Genomic DNA, 22,746 nt, shown 5'->3' on the forward strand with positions numbered 1-22,746 from the left:
GTGTGTGTCTGTGTTTGTGTGCGTCTGTGTGTGCTTGTGTGTGCGTGTGTGCATGTGTGGGGGGGTGTGGGGGGGGTCTGTGTGCTTGGTGACAAGATATAATGATGTATATAAAAGAGGCATGCAACATTGTCATTAATTTGCATATGCTAAAAAAATGGAACTATGGATGGAAAATGCAAAACAATGCATATATGACTGTGTTGAGGTTTCATTGTAACTCAAGCAAAAAGTAATGACAGAAACCATAGAAATGATGCAAGACTTGAGGGAAGATGAACAATGAAGGAACCCTCAATTTTTTCATGCAAATTAAAGCACCTATGTAGCAAAACAAGCCAAAACAGAAGGCAAGACTCAGAAAAGACTGTTGCATTGCTGTAAGTGAATTTGTGTGAAGAGCTGCAATGAGCAAGACGTGTATGAATCAGAAAACACAGCAACACAATGCAGTCAGCTGAAGTAACATGGTTGACCATATAATACGCTAATGATCGCATAATAAACTACTGTGTATGATAATAAGGAAAAACAGCAATTTACAAACATATAGATATCACTCAATAACACACTACACCCGTTTTAGATTTATACATAGCCATATGCTCACTTTCAGGCATACTAAAGTACAGGTAGATATTAGAGGTTGGCACAGCTGTTGTAAACATGTATCAGAGAAGTTCTTAAAGCAGCTGCTGCAGCTGGCAGTCAGCGGTGTCACCCTATGAGACACTGGCTCATCTGACTGAGCTTAGCATTTCATGACCTACATGACAATAACATAGTGGACCATCATTGTGTTGACAGGAGCACCATGCACTAAATTGTTGACATGAGTTAGCCTTGTTTGCAGCCCCATTGGAGTAATGGAGTACCTATCCCAGTGGATACAAAGGTATCTCTGCTTTAAGAATATTAGCTACAGGGACCTTTCAGTGACCTACTGGAGAGACAGTGGGAATATTTGAGGCATCTGCCTTGAGAATACTCCATCAGTTCCTCAATGCCATGTTTCAGAATGTGCAGGAGCATATCTGGCTACCATTTATCCCAGAGGAAACAGCAAACACCATGTGGACTTCTATGATATAGGCTTTTTTAAAAAGCGGTATGGGGTGCCATAGACTATATTCACATTAAAAAAATCCCCATTTTGTGAACTAGGAAGGAGGTATGTGAATCGTAATGGGTGTCACACCATCAAGTGTCAGGTGGTCAGAAATGCACAATATATCATCTATAACGCATCTGCAGGCCACCAGGCAGTTGTCATGACTCCCACATATGACAAACATGTGATCTTTACAACCGGTTCATTAGAGTTGATTTCCCACGACAGCATACCTTGCTGGATATGCTCAGATTCTTTGATTCATTATACCAGTTAGAAATCCACATAATCATACTGACTCTGGGTACAACTATGCCTTACTGGAAACCAGAAATGTTATAGACTATGTGTTTGGGCTGCTGAATTCAAGCTTTTGCTAAATGGATGCATCTGTTGGTGCCCTGTATATGACATCTCTACTTGTGCCTGGGTACTTACTGTGAGTGCTATGTTACATAATATTATAGTTAGGAAACAGTTACAGCAGGTACCTCAGTTTCCAGTACGACTGGCAGTGGCATCTGAGTCAGACAAGGAGTCAGAAGAACCAGCAGTAGGAGATGACCATTACAAATGGAGATTCATATGTGTGTATTAGGATGACAAACGCTATATCATTTTTAAGCTTAGCAATGCATCCTAAATTTCTGACAAGTTATGGTACCCTTGATAAGTGTAAGTAGGGGCTTGGGAGATGAAACATTTTAAAGCAGAGACCTGGGAGATTAACCATATACCAGCTACCTGTGTCCATTAGAGAGATAGGAGCAAACAAGGGACAACTTTCTTGTTCCCCATATAATTGACCAAGATACATTTGAATTGTGTAAGAGAGGAACTCTGCTTCATGTGAATGGACAGCCTGTTCCAGAGAAGGGGTAGTCTCTGGGATACATACCTGTCTCTCCAGCTGGGCATCTTTATATTTCAGGCAAATTTTATGTCTTTAAAATGGATAATTCTGGTGCTGTTTGTTTTTCAGATATGAAAGCAGTCCATCAGGGTGGGGTCTGACAATGCCTTGTATTCCAGGTGCTTTGCATAGGACATGTTACTTACTCACTGGGCACAGTACACTGTATTATTAGCAAAAAGACAGTGGGTTACCCATAGCTTCACAAAATAACTATACAAGAGGTAAGCAGATACATAACATCAAAAATTATGCATGCAAAAATACCAGACTGTGCTTACTCATGCATAGGCTGGCCATCTTGTGCATCACATCCAAGTAAACATGTGGACAGGGCAGAGCACAGTAATCATAATTCACAGGAAAGTATATGAGTATGAGTACTGAAGTGTAGTAACAGAAAAATTGTGACTATGAGTGGTGTGATAACTAGATTGGATGTTGATTAATATGTAAAACAGACAGGGTAACTGGATGCATGGGTTATACTGTGATGGTGGGGTATGTCTGCAGGTATAGAGCCTCAGCACATAGTGCAACACTGAGCCCTGGCCTACTGGGGAGGTCCAGGGCATGCATGACAGCAGGCACATCTTTGTATGCATGCCCCAGTCCAAAAGAACTGGTGCAGCCATGAGCTCCACCGGCTGTACCACAAACTAGTCTAGATGCTGATGTGCAACCTGACTATATCTAATATCTGCTGAAGAATGTGCTAGCATAACCACAGGGGTGGCTTCTCCTTTGTGTAGATACAATCACAACAGATGTTTCTGTGGAAGTGATAGCATCCCTGGACATGTTGGCTAACATCCAAGGATGTAGCAATTGACTGGCAACAAGGATGGATCCTTTGCCTCTGAAAACAACCCAGAGAAGACACTGCACAAACCAATGTATGATTCAGTCTATCCAAAGACTAACACACATGCATCATGCAACCCCAAAGGTCAGCATGTATAGCCTGGATCTGCATTGCTAGTTCTGCTATGGCTGCTAGAACTAGACTGTGCCTGATTCTGCACATACCTGGGGGGCAGCTACTGACACACCAACTTCATGGGGGGGGTGGGTAACTATATCTCAGACAAGCACCATTAATGACTTCCCTGCATGGACCCCTTCCTCTCATGAGTGATAATAACAGATTCAGACATCACTTTACTGCAGCCACCACACTTCCCTGATCTGTAGTGTACCCATCAGCCTGTCCATTCTCAGATGGTAGGGTTTCCTTGGTATGTGCAGACATAGAGACTGTGTCCGTACTCTGAGTACAGGATGTGGGAATCATACTCCCTGTATCTGACACACGTCCTGCACCCCCTAACAATGCCAGCTCATCCCCTTCATCATTATCAGACATTACAGATCCCTCCAACGTTGGGCAGGGGCAGTTCCACATTGATGGTGCCAGATAATGAATCACCTGTGAATGCACCAAAGCTAAAATGTCTAGTATATTTATGTTCCAGCACCACAACTGCACAATCAACTGATATTGTAACAGCTATAAAAATACAATATCCAGTAATAAACCTGCCCATACCTTGTGCAGATGATCATTGAAACTAGATGCAAGACGCTATATGTAGCTGCATGCCAGCTATTGCAAACTGCAATATGACTAGCAGGTAAGAATGGGTGTAGATAATGATAGTAGGATTACATACCTGGAAAATTCTCCAGAGTCTGTCCAGCTCTGCTCTGACATGCAACATATTACAGCACTGCACTGTGGAACTCTGTGGTGCCACTTTTAAGTTAGGGTAAGAGCCTCTCTCTAGATGTTGTTCAGTAGAAAGACCACCCTCTGTCACCCTCTGTTCCTGTGCCAGGGACTCTGTTCTGTGGGTGGCGGCAATAATTATATCAGTCATCCTGAGGCAGACCATGATGTTAGTACAATTCTGTCCACCCACAGCATTGGCAACTTCACAGCAATCATGGTCACAAAAGGGCGGATCTGTGAAATGAACATCAAAGAGATGAATACCATGGTGTCAGAGGGCCTCTAGTACAACTTAATGTTCAGCATGCATAGACTTGGGCTTGTGTAGATGTGAAAGCACTACCAGATGCAGATGCTTTTTTCAGTGCCTGCTTCTTGTGCACAACTATGTTGGTATGGAATTATTAGAATTAGCAGGTGTGGCCTTAAGTGGGTCTTAGAAATTGTAGCACAAATGCTTTATTAATAGGTTATGATTTCTGCTTTAGTTGAGCCTGACATGAACACACATGTATCCACAAAACAATAGTTACCTGAATGCCAGCCATGCATGTGTCCTGAGCACAACCCCACCCCACCCAAAAAAAAAAAAAACAACCACATGTCTGTTACTGTTTTCTTCAGTAGTGCAATGAGAATCTGTCCTTCTCCTCATGATTATATTGTGTAGCTTCTCCTCTCTGGCCATGATGACTGTGACAATTCTCATTTTTTCTGAAACACACAGTTTGTATAATAAGCAAATCTGATAAGCATTGTGGAGACACCCAAGCCTTTGAAGTAAGTTCTGAGCACATGCAGGAGGCACATGATGATAGGGATGAGGGAATTATCATGCTGTCTTTAATAGTGAGCATATATTCTCAGAAGCAAACATAGAGATGGAGGAGAACCCCATTTCACACCTTAAAATGCCACTGGAATCAGAATAATACAGTGCTTATATTTTAGCATTTTGCCATTAATTGCGCAAATAAATGCCTGTCAGTGCATATCATTGCAAGAAGGATGGGATATATGAGCGCTGTTTTTGTTGCTGCTTCTCTGCCATTATTCCTGAGATCTTTGAGTGTGAAATAATTACAACTGCAGAAGATGAGGGTAGTGCTGCTTTGCTCCTTTTAGAGAACAGAGTTGGTGTGAGGAGGAGTCCAAAATTTTTTGGGACATCTTTCATAAACATTACAGCTAAAGGCTCCTGCACAAAGGCAATATGGGTCACAGTATAAGTCTGACGCCTGGAATAATTTAGCCAAGCCTGCCACGCATGCTACTAACATCCCTCACATGGGGTAAATATGTTGTCATAACTACAGTGATTTGAACAGAAGCAAATCTAACCGCTTTGACTGATGGGAAGTTGAAGTTAGGGTTTATTCAATACTTCTGCATTGTAAGTATACCATTTTTTAGCTAAACACCTAACCTGCCAATGCATGCCACCATCTAATTCCTCATTATGTCCTAATTATGTCTCTAGCCACTGCAAAAATTAAAAGAGAGCTCCACATGAGCAGACTAGAGTAGTTAAGTGAGCAGCAGGGTAAGTATACATGCTGTCATGAAAAATGTCTCTATTTGCATAGCAACAGTTGTAGTCAGTAAGAATAGATTTGTGTTACAATTGGCAGAACTTAAGGAAATTAATATAACTGGGCAATGTTAGAAGTATACTTTTGCATGCTTTCTCCTGTTTAGGTCCATAGGTCTATAGGTATATACATGGCTAATGACAACAAAGGCCTTTTAAAACCTAGCCATGCATCCCAAATATATCCAATAATGTTGGTACCACTAAGATTATTTTAGGGGTATGTGCAAGCTAGGGCATATGTGGACAAACATTTACTGAGTGCCTCTGTTCATTAGAGACATAGGTGACAGACCAGAGATGGATTTCTCTTTTCCCATCCACTGGTCCAGGTTATACGTAAATAGGGTCAGGGAAGAACTCTGATTCACATGGATGGGAAGCCTGTTCCAGATAAGGGGTATTCTCTGAGACGCATACCTATCACTCCAACATGATTTATGTCACAAGCAGGGTTTAAGTCCCTGGATTGGGCAGTTCTGGTGGTGTTTGTTTTGAAGATATACAAGAGGTTCATTAGAGTGGGATCCCTGGATGTATTGTATACCAAACATAGATCACCCCTCAACAGTCTATAGGAGACAGAGTATAGGGATAAGGCTTTGAGGTGATCTGCATAGGACACATTATTAACACCCTGTATTAATTTTCTGAAAATGGTGGCCGTGGTGGTGCAGCAGTTAATGTTGCCACCTCACAGCAAGAGGTTCTCTGGTATGATCCTCAGCTGGGGTGTTTTCTGTGTGGAGTCTGCATGTCCTTTTTGTGGTTGTGTGGGTTTCCTCCAGGTGCTCTGGTTTCCTCCCAAAGACATGCTGTAGGTGGATTGGACATTCTAAATTGCTCCTAGGCATGAGTGCATGCATGTGTGTGCCTTCTGTGGAAGGTTGGGAGCTGGGCTGGCAACTCAACACAGTAAAACTCCACTGCCAATCATGAGTGGACAGGTGATCTGCTGTGGTGACACCTAACTGGGAAAAGCCAGAAGAGGAATAATTAATTTTGTGAAAAACCTCTGTTCATGTTCCAATTGCTAAATGTGCCTGTTCAGGTACATACTGAATGGGGCATTGTTCTTAGTGATGGGTCTGATGAGGGCCAAGTGCAGTGGAACAATTGGTTCATAAGACCTTGATGCCATTCTCTTGGTTATAAGTTGAGTAACATAAAATGATTTCCTTGCTACCTTAGGCACATTCTGGTCAAAATCCAGGTTACTGTCTACATACATCTCCAAATCCCTGACTACTGGGTCTACTGTTAGGTATGTGTTATTATTTAGGTAGTTTCCTGTGGTAACTCACTTACCAAAGGGTACTATTATGCATTCTTGGCACTGACTTTTAAGCAGTGTCTATGCCACCAATTATTTGTCTGTATTAGCCCTTCCTGGAGGATATTAGTGCCCTGGAGGGATCCTTGCAATCATTTGCAAAGTTGGTCAACCAGAGGACCTTGATGCTGGCCTAGATTTCTGAGAATTGGATGATAAAAAAGAGAGGGCCTAGCACTGAGCCCCGAGGGACTCCACTAGTGATCAGCCTCTTTGGGGAGGTGGATTCCACTAGTCTATCTTCCTGGGTCCTATCAAATAGCTAGATGGCAATCCAGTATGTTACATAGGGGGTTATACCTAATTTTATAAGTCTGTTTACAATGCCCGAGTGGAGTATTGTATCAAATGCCTTGGCCAGGTCATGGTATGCAGTATGCACTGTTTTGATCTCATTCATTGCCTTGGTGGGCCTCTCAAAAAAAGTATACTGGACTGAGCAGGCATGATCTTCCCTTGATAAAATGTAACTGGGTCGAATCCAGTATCTGGAGGTTTCCAATGTCATTATTAATCAATTCCATGATAATTCTTTTCATGGGTTTGCATATGGGACTAGTCAGATTAATGGGTCTGTAGTTCCTGGAGTCCATAGAAGGCACATCCTTATGTAGAGGGATGGCTGTTGCTGCTCTCCATTCACTTGGCTTGAAACCTCATTAGAAACTGCAGTTAAATAGTGACTTCAGTCGTACTCATAGGTTGTGTTTTGTGTTATTTAGTGGGCATACTGGGATATTGTCAGGGCCCATGGATGTGGTGTTTTTGCCCTTGGAGAGTGCATTTATGACCTTCTCCCTAGTGATGGTTGGGAGGATTATGTTTGATGGTATTTACTGAGGAGAGTTGGGGGAAGGAGACTAAAACGGGAGTTGAATTTCTTGGCCATAAGATTTGCTATAGATTCTGGTTCCATGTAGCAGGTGGCTCCATTCATAATTAATAATGAACATTGTTGTGGGCAGCCTTGACGTTACGGACATAGCTAAAGAAAGCAGTGTGGTAATCTTTGGCCTTAAAGAATATTTTTACCTCAAGAGTCACTTTGGTAGACTTGTTCTTTAGAACAGGCTTTCTATTCACATTAAGCAGAGCCCTTCTCTGTGCCTCTTCAAATGCAGTTTGGATCAATGGGTAGGGAATCACAATTCACACCTGAGCTAGTTCCTATGTGCCTTATGGACAGGGGCAATCGTTAAGATACGCAGGGCATATGACCAAATCCAAGCCATTTTCTTGCCCCTAGGGGCTGTATATTGGGTCAAATCCGGTTGATTTGCCCTGTGAGTTTTTGGTTTGATTAATAAGAGATTTTTATGTTGCTGGGTGTTGTATATCCTGAGTTTTGCTATGACTTTCTTCCTTATGTTTTACAGCTTATTGATGTTTGGATTCCACCAGGGTATCTTGTACTTTAAGCTTGTTCTTGGCTGATTTCTGGAAGAGATAACTGCCTCTATGCATTTATTAGCATCACTGTATAGAGTATCTGTGTAAAGTTTCTCATCGGCAACTGTCTTCTCAGAGTTTGATGGGACATGAAATTTTGTCAGGTTGTCCTCTGTTCCTAAATGCTATGGGGTTACCTGGGGGCATGTGCTTTATTTTTAGTTCAAAGAAGACAGCTGTTTGGTCTGACCTTATCAGATAGTAGAAACCCCATACAGTAATGTCCTATCTCCCATGTGAGTGGTGAGCAGGTCTAGTATATTTTCTCCCCCCACTGGGCATGTGGACTATCTGATCCAGGGTGTTAGTGTTTGCAAAGTCCAGGATTCTCTGGGCCTGCAGGTTTGGGGTAATGTTTGATTCACTGTTTCTATTAGGGTAGTTAAAGTCAGCCATGAATACAGTATTGGGTTGACTGACAAGTGCCTACAGTAAGTTTAAGTGTGAAATATGGGTTTCCTGTTTCATAGTGGGGGATGTATAGCTAACATAGATAGGTAATTTGGATGTGGAAAAGCTCAACCTCTTCATCCTGCTTGACCAGCCTTGAGGTGACCTACTTACAATGCAAACTGAGACACCTACACCTTAGGAACCTGTCTGTGCAGTGGCTGGCCTAAATGTGTGGAAGGCATTGTAGACTTTCACTACCAGGGTGCTCTCTGCAGCTTCAATCCATATTTTTGTAACTGCACAGAAGACTGCATTATCTAGGGTGAGGAGAGATTAGAGGGAGTGGAGTTTCTTGATTAGACTCCTGGCTTTGAGTAGCAACACCTTTAGATCCCATTTGGTTGGTCTTGCTATATTAGATGTTTGGTCAGACTGGCACTGCCTTATGCAGGGTTTGATTCTCACATGGGGTAATTGGCTAGGCTGAAAATGGCCCACAAGGGCAGTTAGCCTAGTACTAAACTGGGGTGGGAGGTTGGCATAATGGTTAAGGTGTTTACCTTAAAACAATAAAGGGCACTATGGGGAAGGACAATGTTTTAAAAGTATTCACAATCCCATAGGGGACAGGTGCAGACCATACATAGCAAAACAAAGTGGTCTGGTAACCATATCCTGCCATGATGACAAATATTGCAGTCCCTTGAAATTACAACAGAATCTAAGCCAAACATTAAATTCAGTCAACTTCTGTTCATGTGGTGGCATCATATTTGCTAAAAGTAGAATGCTGCTCAGTGCTAGGCTCATACCAGCCTAATGATATACAGTCCCAGAGCTCCATAATATTTCTCTTCCTATAGTTCAGGGAGGTATATGTCAGGTCATTTGCACCCACATGGACCATGACAGAAGCATACTGCTACCTGTGATCCAATGACCTGAGTGCATGCGTATTCTGGCAAATCTTGGCTCCTGATAGACAACTGACTGTGACTTTCTTCATATTCAACCTGGTGAAGGGGATATTTGTGAGTCTCAGAACAGAGTGTCCTCTGACTAAAATATTGGTTTGTTTGGTGACTTGCCTAATGGGGTTTGAAGTTGAGGATATATGTGGTGTGGCTGCATATGTTGAAGTGAATGCTTTTGGAGTTGCTGAGGATATCTGTTGTAGGCCAAATGCATGGGAGGTCTTTGAGGTTTAAGAAGATTAGTTTTAAGAGCCTCAGTATAGTGGGTCTAGGTGTCTGGTCCATACTGTGTATGTGGTGTGTGCAGTATGTGCATTTCTGACAATGTTGTTGGCATTGTGTGCACTTGTATGTGAGACCTTTGCCTCCAGTGTAAATACATCTGTCACATGCCTAATCAGTTTGTTTGAGGGTTGTCAGTAAATGTAAGGCAATTGCTGCATTACCTTAGGATGCCCCTATCCCCCATGCTAGCTGTGGAGATAGCTGTAAGTTCATGTCCATGGTTTCTGGCCCTATTTGGGTGGTCAGTAAGTTGTTGAAGGAGTGCAGAATAATAGCAGAAGTATCTATTTCTAAGCACATGGGCATTGCTTATCCCTGTACAAACTAGTTTCTTTTCACAAAATCATGTAAAAGGGTAGTCTTACTGCTCCAAAACTGCAGGAATGCAACAAGTGTCTCATTATGTTAGTCCTGAGAGTGTAAAAATGGTTGTTGCTTCAATTTCTTCCATCCCAAAAATGTTGTGTTATCATGGCAGAGTATATTTGTCAACCCAATAATATTAATGCACCACTACAAGGCATTTCATAATATGTAGTAGAAGTATCTGTCCCTAGTCTATTACCTGCGCTGAACATATTTATTGTGTGAGCAGCATGTTTCTTATGTATATGTAGACTTTTATTATTGTCAAAACCCACTCTCGGCAAACACAGGTGTGCTGCATTGATAAACAGTTCCTGCAGTTAGTATTCTCTAATGTCAGACTACAAGTACTTAGCCACCCCCCATATGTTATAATCATACAAACTAGTTGATCATATTTCTGTGTATGTCCTAATATTAGAAATATATGCTTTACTGAATGATTATCAGTATAGTTAAGAATGCAGTTGTATTGTTTTTGCAATTCTCTTCTCTTTCTCTTTCATGCATTCTTTTCTCTCCATTTCTGTTACTATTATATGTAGCAGCACAACAGCCTACACCTAACTCACTTGCACGGCCTATTGTGCTACCATAAGTCACAGCAGTAAAACGCCCACCACAAGAGCTGCCCAGCACATCTCAGTCCCAGCCTGCCATAGTTGCCTCCACACCTTCTGTCCTATGTGCAACACCTGCCTCAGGTAGCCATACATAAGAGGGTGGCACAGTGGTACCTACTGGTAACAGTGCAAGTGAAAGAACCACTTTTCTTACCTGTCAGGAGCTGGCAGACCTTGTGGGGGAGATAACAGGGAGGAGGTTAGATTTCTGCATCAACTGTATGGTAACCATATTCTGGTGACTCATTGGGCATTGTTCCTGCCCAGTAATGTCTTCATTCTTTGAGACGGGACCCAGTGGTGACAGCTCTCAAGGTGTCAAATAATCTCTTACCAGGACTAAACTAGTAGAGACTGACTCCTATCACCCCAGAATGGTGCCTCACTCCTTTTATGTCTATACCCTTCCCTTGTCTGTAGTATGATCTTCCCTTCACCATTAACTTCCCTCTGTTTGTCTTATGTTTCCTTCATCATTGTGTTTCCCTCACTTTCATTGTGTTACCCCACACTGAGTCAGTAATGTATGTCTTGTCCTGCGATTTAACATACCCATCTTACTCACCTTTTCCTTCTCCCGGTTCTTTCCCCACCTTTCCCTTCTCAACTTTACAGATATTTGACTAATATACTCATGAGTGGCTCACATTGTTCATCTTAAAAAGTGTAGTTGTTTAACAAATCATTGAGGATTTTGGTCGGTAAATAATTAGAAATATTATTGTAAGTCACCAAGATTACTGAGCTAAGAAGTTGAGAGATGTGCTTCTATCCCACCTACATCCTGCTCCAAAGCATAAAAATTGGCAGGAACACCACAGCTTCACACAGTAAAAGTATCTATTTGTAAAAATAGACCAGATAAGCGCTTTCACGTTGTAAAACCAACGCTTCTTCAGATCATAAAAAACACAAAATCACAGCTCAGTTTAAAAACAGTTAGCTGTTCAATCAGCTAAATTAATTAATCACTTCTTTAAACCAATTTCCTCCCTTTCAATACAGGTTTTAAAGAGACACAAGCATTAATACCAGGATGTTTATCAGCCTGTAGCCTCAAGATCCATTTAAGTTCTACTGTTTCAGTATAGTTAGTGAGATCACTCCCCTCCCCCGGTGACCGACATGCACTATTTATAGTACTCTAAAAAACAAACTCATGGCCAGCATTTTCTTTAATATGTTTAGCTAGTGCATTGTTCATATTGCAATCTGTAATCTCATAAGAATGACTAGAATGACTAAAAATCTTTTAATCTCTTCCTACATCCTGCTCATTATTTGTTCACCTTGTGTTCTACCTGCTACTTGCTTCTCCTTTTCACATCTGTCCTATACTACAATTTACAACATATAATAAGGTCTAAAATAGATAAAAACTCCACAGACATGCCCACAAAGGCCTTTTAACCCAGAATAATTCATTGCTGGTATATAACCACAGAGACATGGCTTTCCATGTCCTCTGACAAAAATGAATTTAAATCCTTGTCCCATTACAGATATTGTCACCAGTCATGCAAATGAGTTAAGCTTTGCTGCAGATAACCATGCTGATCTGAACTAAGGTACAGCAATTGCTCTTATTCTAATTCCCCTGATAGTTCAGTGCACTCATATAATTAGTTTGTCAATGTCAATGCACTGTTAAGGGGTAACAATCCTTGGGGTTTGTATGTCATTTTACAATGTTGTTTGCAGTCTGCACATTACTTTACAGGTCCACTGTTCCCAAACTGATGTTGTTAGGACTGATGTAGACTGGTATATCATTCTGCTATACTATTTCCCACTTCACTTTTCTAGGTTCCACATTATTCTACATTCAAGTCTTGCAAATACCATTATCCATTGTGTTGTGTTGTAGTACCCTGTGTTGTTAGACAACTTTTCTGTCCATCTCTGTGATTCCCATTGCTATAGTAAAAACATCTACTCCATGCATGAAATGTGGCTTTTCATAGAGCATTTCTCTGCATATATACTGCTGTACATTACTTGTTAATGCCATCTTCCCATCAGTGCTTACGAGTTTGTAATAGCTAACATATGTGGTTGTGTGCATTCAGAGTTTACACCAGCTGATCATACTTGAATCTGGTCATAGTGTAATCTAATGTGATCTGAACACAGATCTATGCTGCAGTTGTGATGAATAGTTGGTTGCCATGCTCAATGACCTAACATCATGCACAGGTAATGTATTGAGGCTCATCTCACAAGAAGTAGAAATAGTGCTGGCTGGCTACAGTTGTTGATGTAGAGTTTCTGGATTCCCCTGGAAAACGTCTTTTTGTAAAAATAAAAAAAAAATGTTAAGCTTGAAATTTAACATTAGCACCTATTCAGAAGGAACCTTCCCAGGAAGGAGATGTGAACTCGGCTGTTACACAGCTTCAGCAGGGTTAAATATATTTGTTGTTTGATTTCTTTTTCAGTTTGCAAGCTTATACATTTTTGATTTACTAATTGTTTCAAAGAATGCACTGATTTAAAATTTAGATTTCTTAGTTTCGCAGGTGCTTGCAAATGTTGTGATGGAATTGATAATGCTCTGTAAGGCAAACTATTTGATTTTCATTGATTTTCATTTGTAATCTTTGATAATTTAGGTTGTCATTTATTGATAATGTATAATTGAGATTGTCATTTAGTGATAATGTACGGGCAGCCACGGTGGTGCAGCAGTTAGCATTGCCGCCTCACAGCAAGAGATTCTCAGCTGGGCTGCCTTTTGTGCGAAGTCTGCTTGTCCTTCCTGTGGTTGTGCGGGTTTCCTCCCACATCCCAAAGACATGCTGTAGGTGGATTGGACACTTTCAATTCGCCCTAGGTGTGAATGTGTGCATGTGTGTGCCTTCTGTGGAAGACTGGGCTGGCAACTTGGCACCATAAAACATCACTGCCAATCATTCTGCGGACCATTGTTCTGCTGTGGTGACCCCTAACTGGAATAAGCAGAAAGAAGATGATGATGATCTATTGATATGATTATTTATTTATAATATATGATTTTCATTTGTAATCTTTGATAATTTAGATTGTCAATTATTGATGATGTACAGCATTTTACAGTCTGAATTATGACATATTATTTTAGTTACTGTTTATTTTAACTTGATTTAATTATAATTTTAGAACTTAATGGCTTTCTCTACAAGATATTTTTAGCTGTTTATGGGTTATAGATTTTAATTCTGGAGTTTTGCAGACTACTTGTTTAAGCAGTGCTCTGGATATCAAGCATTTCCAGATTTAATTTCCAATTTGCCGCTAGTGTACATGATTCAAATAATTATTTTAAGGCTTTTTATTTCAGATTTCTGTATATTAATTTTTGAAGTGTTATATGTTTCATATTTTAGTTCTATTTCTGTATTTGCAGTAACTGTTTAAGGTAAAAGTGTAGCTGTTTGCCAGTTTACTCCTAACTGTTACTATGGTTTGATCAGGAATCTAAGTCCCAAATAACCAGAAATCCAACTGTGGAGTAAACTACCATTAATGGCATCTTGCATCAGTTGCCTACTACCTCAATATAAGTGGCTGCAGTTCCCTTGTTAGTTTCCAAATAGAGTCCCTTCTATGCAGATTTTTTATGTCGAGTATATTATCACCTACTTTCTTACCCACATACTAAAGCCATACTTTAAATGAATTGATGATTCATCAAACTGCTCATAGATAGACGTGTGTGTGTGTGTGTGTGTGTGTGTGTGTGTGTGTGTGTGTGTGTGTGTGTGTGTGTGTGTGTGTGTGTGTGTGTGTGTGTGTGTGTGTGTGTGTGTGTGTGTGTGTGTGTGTGTGTGTGTGTGTGTGTGTGTGCGTGTGTGTGTGTGTGTGTGTGTGTGTGTGTGCGTGTGTGTGTGTGTGTGTGTGCTATTTGCTATAGATGTCCCATTGGGAAGATAGATGATGAGACACTGAATTACTTCACCTGAGAGGCCACAACTATCACTTTTTTGTAAAGGAATTGCATGGTCTGCATCTTCAAGTGCATATTTTTGATTTAGCTTTGATTGTCACATTTATGATGACGATGAGAATCATATTATCTTTTAAACTTCTGTAAAGTGCTAAGATATTCATCTTTAGGCTCTCCTTTTTAATTGGTATGAAGCCAATTATATGATGAACACACTTTTTCTCATTTCCTTATGTTACCAGTATAATTATTTGTGAAGTGCACTAAGTGCACTAGTCAAATAATTACACCAAAAGTTCAGACCGAAATTAACAGGAAATCACCAAGATATGAAAGGTCACACTGTTTATGACCATGACTTTTCACCTGCACTTCATGAGCATAGCATCAGGAAAATAGTAGCCAACACATGTCCTCTTTCTGTACACTCTAGGTAACAATAAAGCTTGTTGAGAGAAAATCCACGCGTCTAAAACCTGTGAGTTGATATAGATTATTGTGGCCATTACATTTTTCATTTTCATCTCAATGAGATATCAGAAATATACATAATGTAACTATATTTTTTTGGGGGACAGATGATGTATGAAAGCAGAGGACACTTACAGGATCACTTACAAATGATTATTGATACAGCTTCTTGTAATGCTGTATCTGTCAAAGGGTAAGATGACCATAATATTTGTGTGACAACTTCACAGTCAAAAATGGTGTACCTACTCCTTTGGCCACATTCCGTTGGGGTAACAAGTCCATGAATTTTTTCTCATAAGTTGCCTTAGGGTAATTGACGTAAGTCCTGCATTTTAGAGGGTTTTGTTGTTACAGCCTGTCTTTATTCTCTGTTCCCCCTTAGGGAGTTATGTAAACATTATTTACAAGACTAGGAGAGACCAATGTTAATAAAAACAATATGAACACAAGATCTTCACTAGTCCATTAGTTAAAAATATTAATTTTACTAGTCATAACACCATTTGTTTTATGTGTATATGGAGGGTCTGGACTCTGTCTACTTACATGGGCATGGTGCTGGCAAAGAAATCAGACTCAGTTACAATGAAGTCCTCATGCGTAGAATGTCCTGCTTGAGTGTGTTTTGCACCCAGCTAACTTATTAGAAGTCCTTGATGTTTTTAAACTTTCTTAAGAAAACTCACAAATGGTCTCTTATACTCAGCTGACAAATATAGCATTTTAGAATTATTTTGTTATCACAAAATGCCACTATACCCAGCTTTCACTTGGAACTGTTTGACTATTGCATGCAAGGCTGGTTGAAACTCACATCCAGAATATATGTGCACTAAGTCCTCATTTGGTCAGAAGTAAAAATAATTTTAATTTTACCAGCCAAGGCAAATTTACTGTTACTGTATACACAGAGGTCTAGACTATACATGTGTGTGAGTGTGTGTGTGTGTGTGTGTGTGTGTGTGTGTGTGTGTGTGTGTGTGTGTGTATCTATATATATATATATATATATATATCTACAGAGAAAGCGACAGATCTATGTTTAGATATGTTGGACTTGCTTAACTTATAGAGGGGCAGTGCTACAGGTAGGTTATTCTGTTTTCTTATATTATGTTAAGAACCACCACTAAAACTCTCTTCCTTGTTTACATTTCATTACAATGGGACATTTTTATTTTTAGCATTTCTACCAGTGTTCCATACATTAAGTTTGTTGTACAGCCACAGGTGGGTATCTGTTAGCATCAATGGTATTTGGTATTGATTTTTAATTTGTTTAAGCTCATCTTTCAGTAGGGCATTCTAAAATCTCTGCCACTTCTCATTTTTAAACTATTGCAAATATCTATTTTAAGTGTTTTAACCAGGAAATGGAGTATTTTGAAAAATTAAATAGGTCCAAAATTAGGTAAAGAGATATAACATGATTATAAATGTAGACACCCCATCAACATTATACCAGACCCTGAAAATTAACTGCATGCTCATTGAATAATTTGTTTCCTTTCAAAATTTTACAAGATGACAACTCTCATACAGGATAAGGAACAAAAGCAACACAGTAAACCAGTCCTTTATCACAATAATAGCATTTCATTACTTCAGATGAAGTTCTCTCTGTCATGAGGGACAAAGGCACTAAACTGTTTTTATTTTTTGTATTTTTATTTCTGTTTTAATAATAGTGTCAAGGATAAGAACTTTGAAATGCTGAAGTGTTATTGTAGTGATGAAGAATTGAATTATTTTGCTGTTCTGCTGCCTTATCCTGTATGAGTGTTGGTATCCTATAAAGGATCTTGGTTTACTGCACAGTATTCCTACCAGGTTCCCTCAAAATTACATGTAGGATATCTCTAAGCCATGTCCTTGATAGGCTGGATGAACAGAGATGATAATCATATGATGGGGGAACTGCTATACATGCAAGGCTAATATGGTACACATACTCTTATGATCAGTTAGACTAAATATAAGGAATAAGAGCTCTGATGATAGGCCTACCTGAGGTTGTACCCACAACCTTATTTTATGGAGACCTATGTTACTGCAACACTGATTGGTATTACAAGAATAATCTGATGTTTTCTCAAAGTTGGAAATTAATCAAAAGTTCAAAAGGTATTGGTTAAAGGAAGAATGCTGACCAATGGTGACATAAGTTAATAGCAGTTTGTATCAGTAACTTATGCTACCAAATATAATGGGGGGATTAATATAGTGTGTGGTGAAAGAAATCCCTGAAACTTAAACAGATTGTATTGATATGGGCTACTTTGAAAACTGCAGGAAGCAGTGCAAAATGCTAAAAATTAAAATGAGTGAGATGAGACAGAAAATTCCAAGAAAGGCATAAACGCCAGTTTGAATTAAGAGTAAAGGTAGGTCTGAAGACAAAAAATGTAACCAAATAGTGCATCATAACCCAGATGGTCACTATATTGTATCTAATAAATGACATGGAAAAAAACGATGACTATTAAGAATTCTAACTAGTGTTAATGCTAATACTCCAAAACAATTACAATGTCAGTTGTGAAACAGATGGAACACTTGTCTTTGGTACAGAAGACTGTGGGTTCTAGTCCCACATGAATTGCTGACACTGTAGTGCAACATAAAAGGAGTGCTGTACTCCAGAGTGTGTTGTCCTCTGGATGAGATGTTAAACTTAGGTCCCATCTGTTTGAGTTGGTAGCAGCTCAGGTGGATGTAAAAGATCCCATAGCACCTATCAAAACGTGTAGGGTAAGTTCGTCAATGCCCTGGTCAAATGTCCCTTAGTAATATACATACCACATTAGTTCTCACCAAAAAGAGGCCACTGACATTGTGGGAATAATCCAGTCAGAAATTAATAAATAAAATTGTAAAATCCTCAATGACATTATATGACATGGGTTGCTTCCCTGCAAAACTTTACTATGGATTCGTACCACTTTTTTTTTTCAAAAATTGTTATTTAATGCATGAACCACAGCTTAGTAATTATTTGTAGTCATCCTGTATGCATCACTTACCAGATGCCCTTAGTAAAAAAGATAATACAAACAATAGATGCAGAAACCTTGATACTGGAGGGAGGATGCTTGGCTGAGACAGTTTCTGATTTCTGCTATGTCATAGATAAGTTAAATGGCTTACTTAACCTTACATATGAGAGTCTTCACATACATTTTATTAAAAAAATCTCAATTTTCTTTTGATGAAATTATCACTAGGGCTTCATATTTATTCAATACTGCTTTTACATAATTTACAGTGAAATAATACTCCATATTTTCCAGTCCTATCCACTTTTTATTTCCAAAATTATTTTCTTTTTTTGTACATCATTTTTCATGAACTGTATTATACATAGACTTTTATGAGAGTATGATAGAGAAAGGTATCAACATAGATCCTGAATAATGTTATTTTCTAAGAATTATTTATATTCTGTAACAGACAATGTGGTGCCTAAAGATTTAGTGAATGAGATCTAGAATCTAGGAATTAAATTATGAGGATGAAGTACCAAAAGGTACAAATTAGCAACTGTAACTTAATATTTTTTATGACTTTAACAATGTAATGAAATGCTGCAGTCAAATAGGTTGCCAGCATTCTGACAGACACTGAATTAGTCAAGCTATATTGTAAAACACTAAAAAACATTGTTGAAAAAATAAAAAGCATCCATAACAAATATGTTAATTTTATTTGGCACACAACATTTTATAGTGGAATTAAGCTGCAGTTTTTTTCCAGTCACTGCATAATGTTTTATAATATGCTTATGACAATGAAAAACAAAAAGTAAGTAACAAAAACAAAACTGAAACAATGATGTATGTTTTGTAGTGGTTACTGTGAATTACATAGCTATTTGAATAACTGGGAAGTACAGCTGCTTAAACAAAAGCAGACTCAAGATGTGAAATACATCTGTGTATTTTGAGAAAAAACAACAGGACATGTTTCCCTTGTGATTCTTTTTTGTATAAGAGCATTCGCTTTCTTTGTAATATCTGAGGAAACAAAGCTGCTTAGTCATTATCAGCTCAGATATCAAAGTGAAATGCATGAAATAAAGGCCAGGATTCAGTAAGGCCCAGCTGTGAGTGGTATTATTGCAGCACAAGGGCCTTTTAGTACAATTCCAGAAACCAGTGATTCAGGGACACATGAGCCAAAATGAATAAAGAAAGATTCAATTATCAGCTGATTTGAAATTCTCTGAATCAACCACTGATGACAGCAAGTACTAGCAGGCCCTTTTCTACTGCCCTAAGGTTAATCACCTGGGGTGGCTAATAAACTGGTTAAAATAAACACCATCCTTATTTATTCCTACAAACAGATGAGCACACATACAACTATACCTCTTACCTGTCCCTGAGTTTACAGAATATACCTGATTTGTCACTGTCTCTTATAAATCATGAATGCTTACAGTCATTCAGTAATGCTGTGCATTAGAGTTTCAATATTTTTTTTCAGTAAATATTTTTAGATGCCAGACTTGTCACTCTATTAAATTTTTAGTAGATTCTAGTAATGTTTAAAATACTCCCTGGTATCATTTAGTGTTCTCCATTGTGTTATCCAGAAGTCCTCAGCATGGCTGTTGTACGTCACAGACCATTACAGTCAGTCAGTATTGACAGACATTAGAGTTTAGTACATCTTTGTCTCCTTCATGCTGGAAAACCAGAGTACTATTCACTTCCTATGTGGATTAAGGTAATATTAAATTGTATTCCTCAGGTCTAGTACATCCCTTACATCTTTCATCCTGAAAAACATGTTCTAGTAGCATTACTTCTTAATAACATTTATCATTTTCTGTGATGTCTAGTGTCTACACCATTATTGCATCCACTACTAGTTAGTCTTGGGGGGAGATGACAGGTATGGATCCCCCACTCTCACACACACAGACATTCAGACTCAGGTATATAGACATACATTAGCAAACCCAGAACACCTCAATCACCAGATTACCCTCATGAACACAGTCTTACCACATGCATGCACATGCAGACACAAACACACATACATACACACACACACACACACACACACACACACACACACACACACACACACACACACACACACACACACACACACACACACACACACACACACACACACACACACACACCTGCCCTACCTATCCCCTAATTCCTGTACTGCGACTACTTAGACATACACACACAGACAAACAGACAGAAACACACACACACACACACACACACACACACACACACACACACACACACACACACACACACACATTCCCTGGACATCAGTGATACCTCTGCATACCTTACACATGCACAGACTCTCCAACACGTCCTGTCCGCTAAACTCCAGGGCAATTACCTCATTCCCATTAAGAGTAAACAGAAAATGTGGAATCTTGACCGAGTTAACCAATGCAGCTTGTGGTAGTGATTTCTGTACCTAATTTGTTCTATCATTTGATCACTTTCATAAAGCACTTACTGCAGGCATTTCTATTGGAGGTCACATGGTTATTTAGCATATGCTGCTCCTGTGGATTGCCTTATTAGCATTTGCAGTAGTCCATACATGCAGGCAGACAGACAGACCACCTAAGTGCTGCACCTCTTTTATGTAAAGCACAGCAGTAGGGCTGTCTCTGAATTAAAAATGGCTACTGTCAGCTGTAAAAAGGACTTACCACCAGTGGAGATGTTTCTGATTATCAGAAAAAGTGTTCATAGTTATACTGCTACTTTTGTAAATAACATATTTCAGTAAAACCCACCATATTTACTACATGTTTGCAGTCATCTCTCCCTCTCTCTCTCTCTCTCATGTGTATGTTGAGTTTATTTATTTGCTGTTTGTCAACCAGGTGAGTGAGTTGGTCCAAAGTCCCTCTTTGGTCAAGAACCAGTACTGAGACAATAGTATAAAAAAATTTAGACATGGCTATTACACAGACAGTCACATGTTGGTACAGTTTTGAATTTCATGCCATTGAGTATGAGCAGAAATCACACTGACAGATGAAATACTTAAGCCTTATTGACAATGGCATGATTAATCAGACCTTGCATAAACATGAAGCTCATTGATGATTATGCTATATTCACAAGCACGCTAGAAGTTGTATAAAATAAATCACAACTGTAAACAATCATTAAGGTAAAATCAAACTACATTCTGCAATTCAGCACTTCTGTTATATATGTTGTAAATATAGGATTATAGTATTGCATATGCATTGGATTATAATACTGGTTATACCTAATCCAGTGTATTAGGTTGCAATTTAGAATTAGAATTTTAATGCAGTACATCAGCCCTTTCTGCCATTGTTATGCTTCTAACCATTATCCCTGCAGCAATTATGTGGTTATTTCACTGTGGTGTGATGTACAGAAAGGGCTGGTTTTAACCCTTAGAGAGATTTTTTTTTATCTCTGAAGGGAGTTGTACCAACCTGGAAAAGGCTCATTCTCCTATAGCTGTTTTGAATAAAGGCCTGCATAATGTAATCCCATTTTCTTGGCTACTTCTTAGGAAATAAATCTGTTCCTTGTGGAGGAGTTTCCTCCTTAGTGGTGGAATAGTTGTTATTTGAAACCTTATATATCAAAGTTCCTCGGAGAGAGTTTGCTCTTTCAGTAATGGGTATCCAGTTTAGCTTATTGAGAAGATTGCAGTAATGGGTAAGAGGGTGTGCAAGTAAAATGAATACATATTTTCTAGTCTATGTATATTGTATGCAGAACGGTAGACTAGAAATGGTAACCCTTATTACAGTTTCGGAAGCAAAACATTTTTCTGAAGTGCTATGTGTGCAGCAGGAGAGAGGCGATAAGTTATTTTGTATCACATTTAGCTGTGCTAGGACTTCTAAAATTATATTTTGTGTGTGTATGTTGAAGTTTATGAAGGGGTCCAGAGTAAGGCCTAAGGATTTCTATTCAGGCATCGCAGGAGTACTGTTGTTCTGTTTTTTTGTTATTTTTTAAGTTAGGCAGTTGTGATAGCTTGCTATGAGTAGAAAATCGATCTTTTTGTGGCTACTGCTGAAGTTGTTATTCTCTTCGCAAATGCTGAGATTAAAGAGAATTGGAGTGAACTTTTCAAAAACAGCGGGAGAACTGGAGCAATTCTAGAAGAAGAAGAATATTGTCAATATATAATGTAATGTTTAATGAGATATTGTCTTCATAAAAATATTTATTTTTGTATCAGGAAACTACCCCCATCCCACATAAGAAACTATTGTACATCTATATTATTATGCATGAGAGTGTAAGGATTTGCTGCTATTGTGCCATGCTTGGCAAGAGATGAGACTATATATAGTTTGTCAGCCATATAGAAAATGCACTGAACATGATATAAACAGGGCAAGTGCACCAATGCAATACTTGTTTCATTAGTTAAGTGATCTTTTGTCCTTCAGAAAGTGGCTTTTTCTTGCACTTGTTTTCCCCTTCTGTCTACAAAGAAGATTTCTGTGGTATAATCTAGGTTGGTCAGCTGATTCAACTTGTTTGCCCTTTGGTATGAACTTTTTGCACACTTCACTTTATTTTGTTTGC

The sequence above is a fragment of the Protopterus annectens genome, chromosome 6.part0 (genome assembly GCF_019279795.1).
Source record: "Protopterus annectens isolate FY-2018-M chromosome 6.part0, PAN1.0, whole genome shotgun sequence".
NCBI classification, from domain to species: Eukaryota; Metazoa; Chordata; order Ceratodontiformes; family Protopteridae; genus Protopterus; species Protopterus annectens.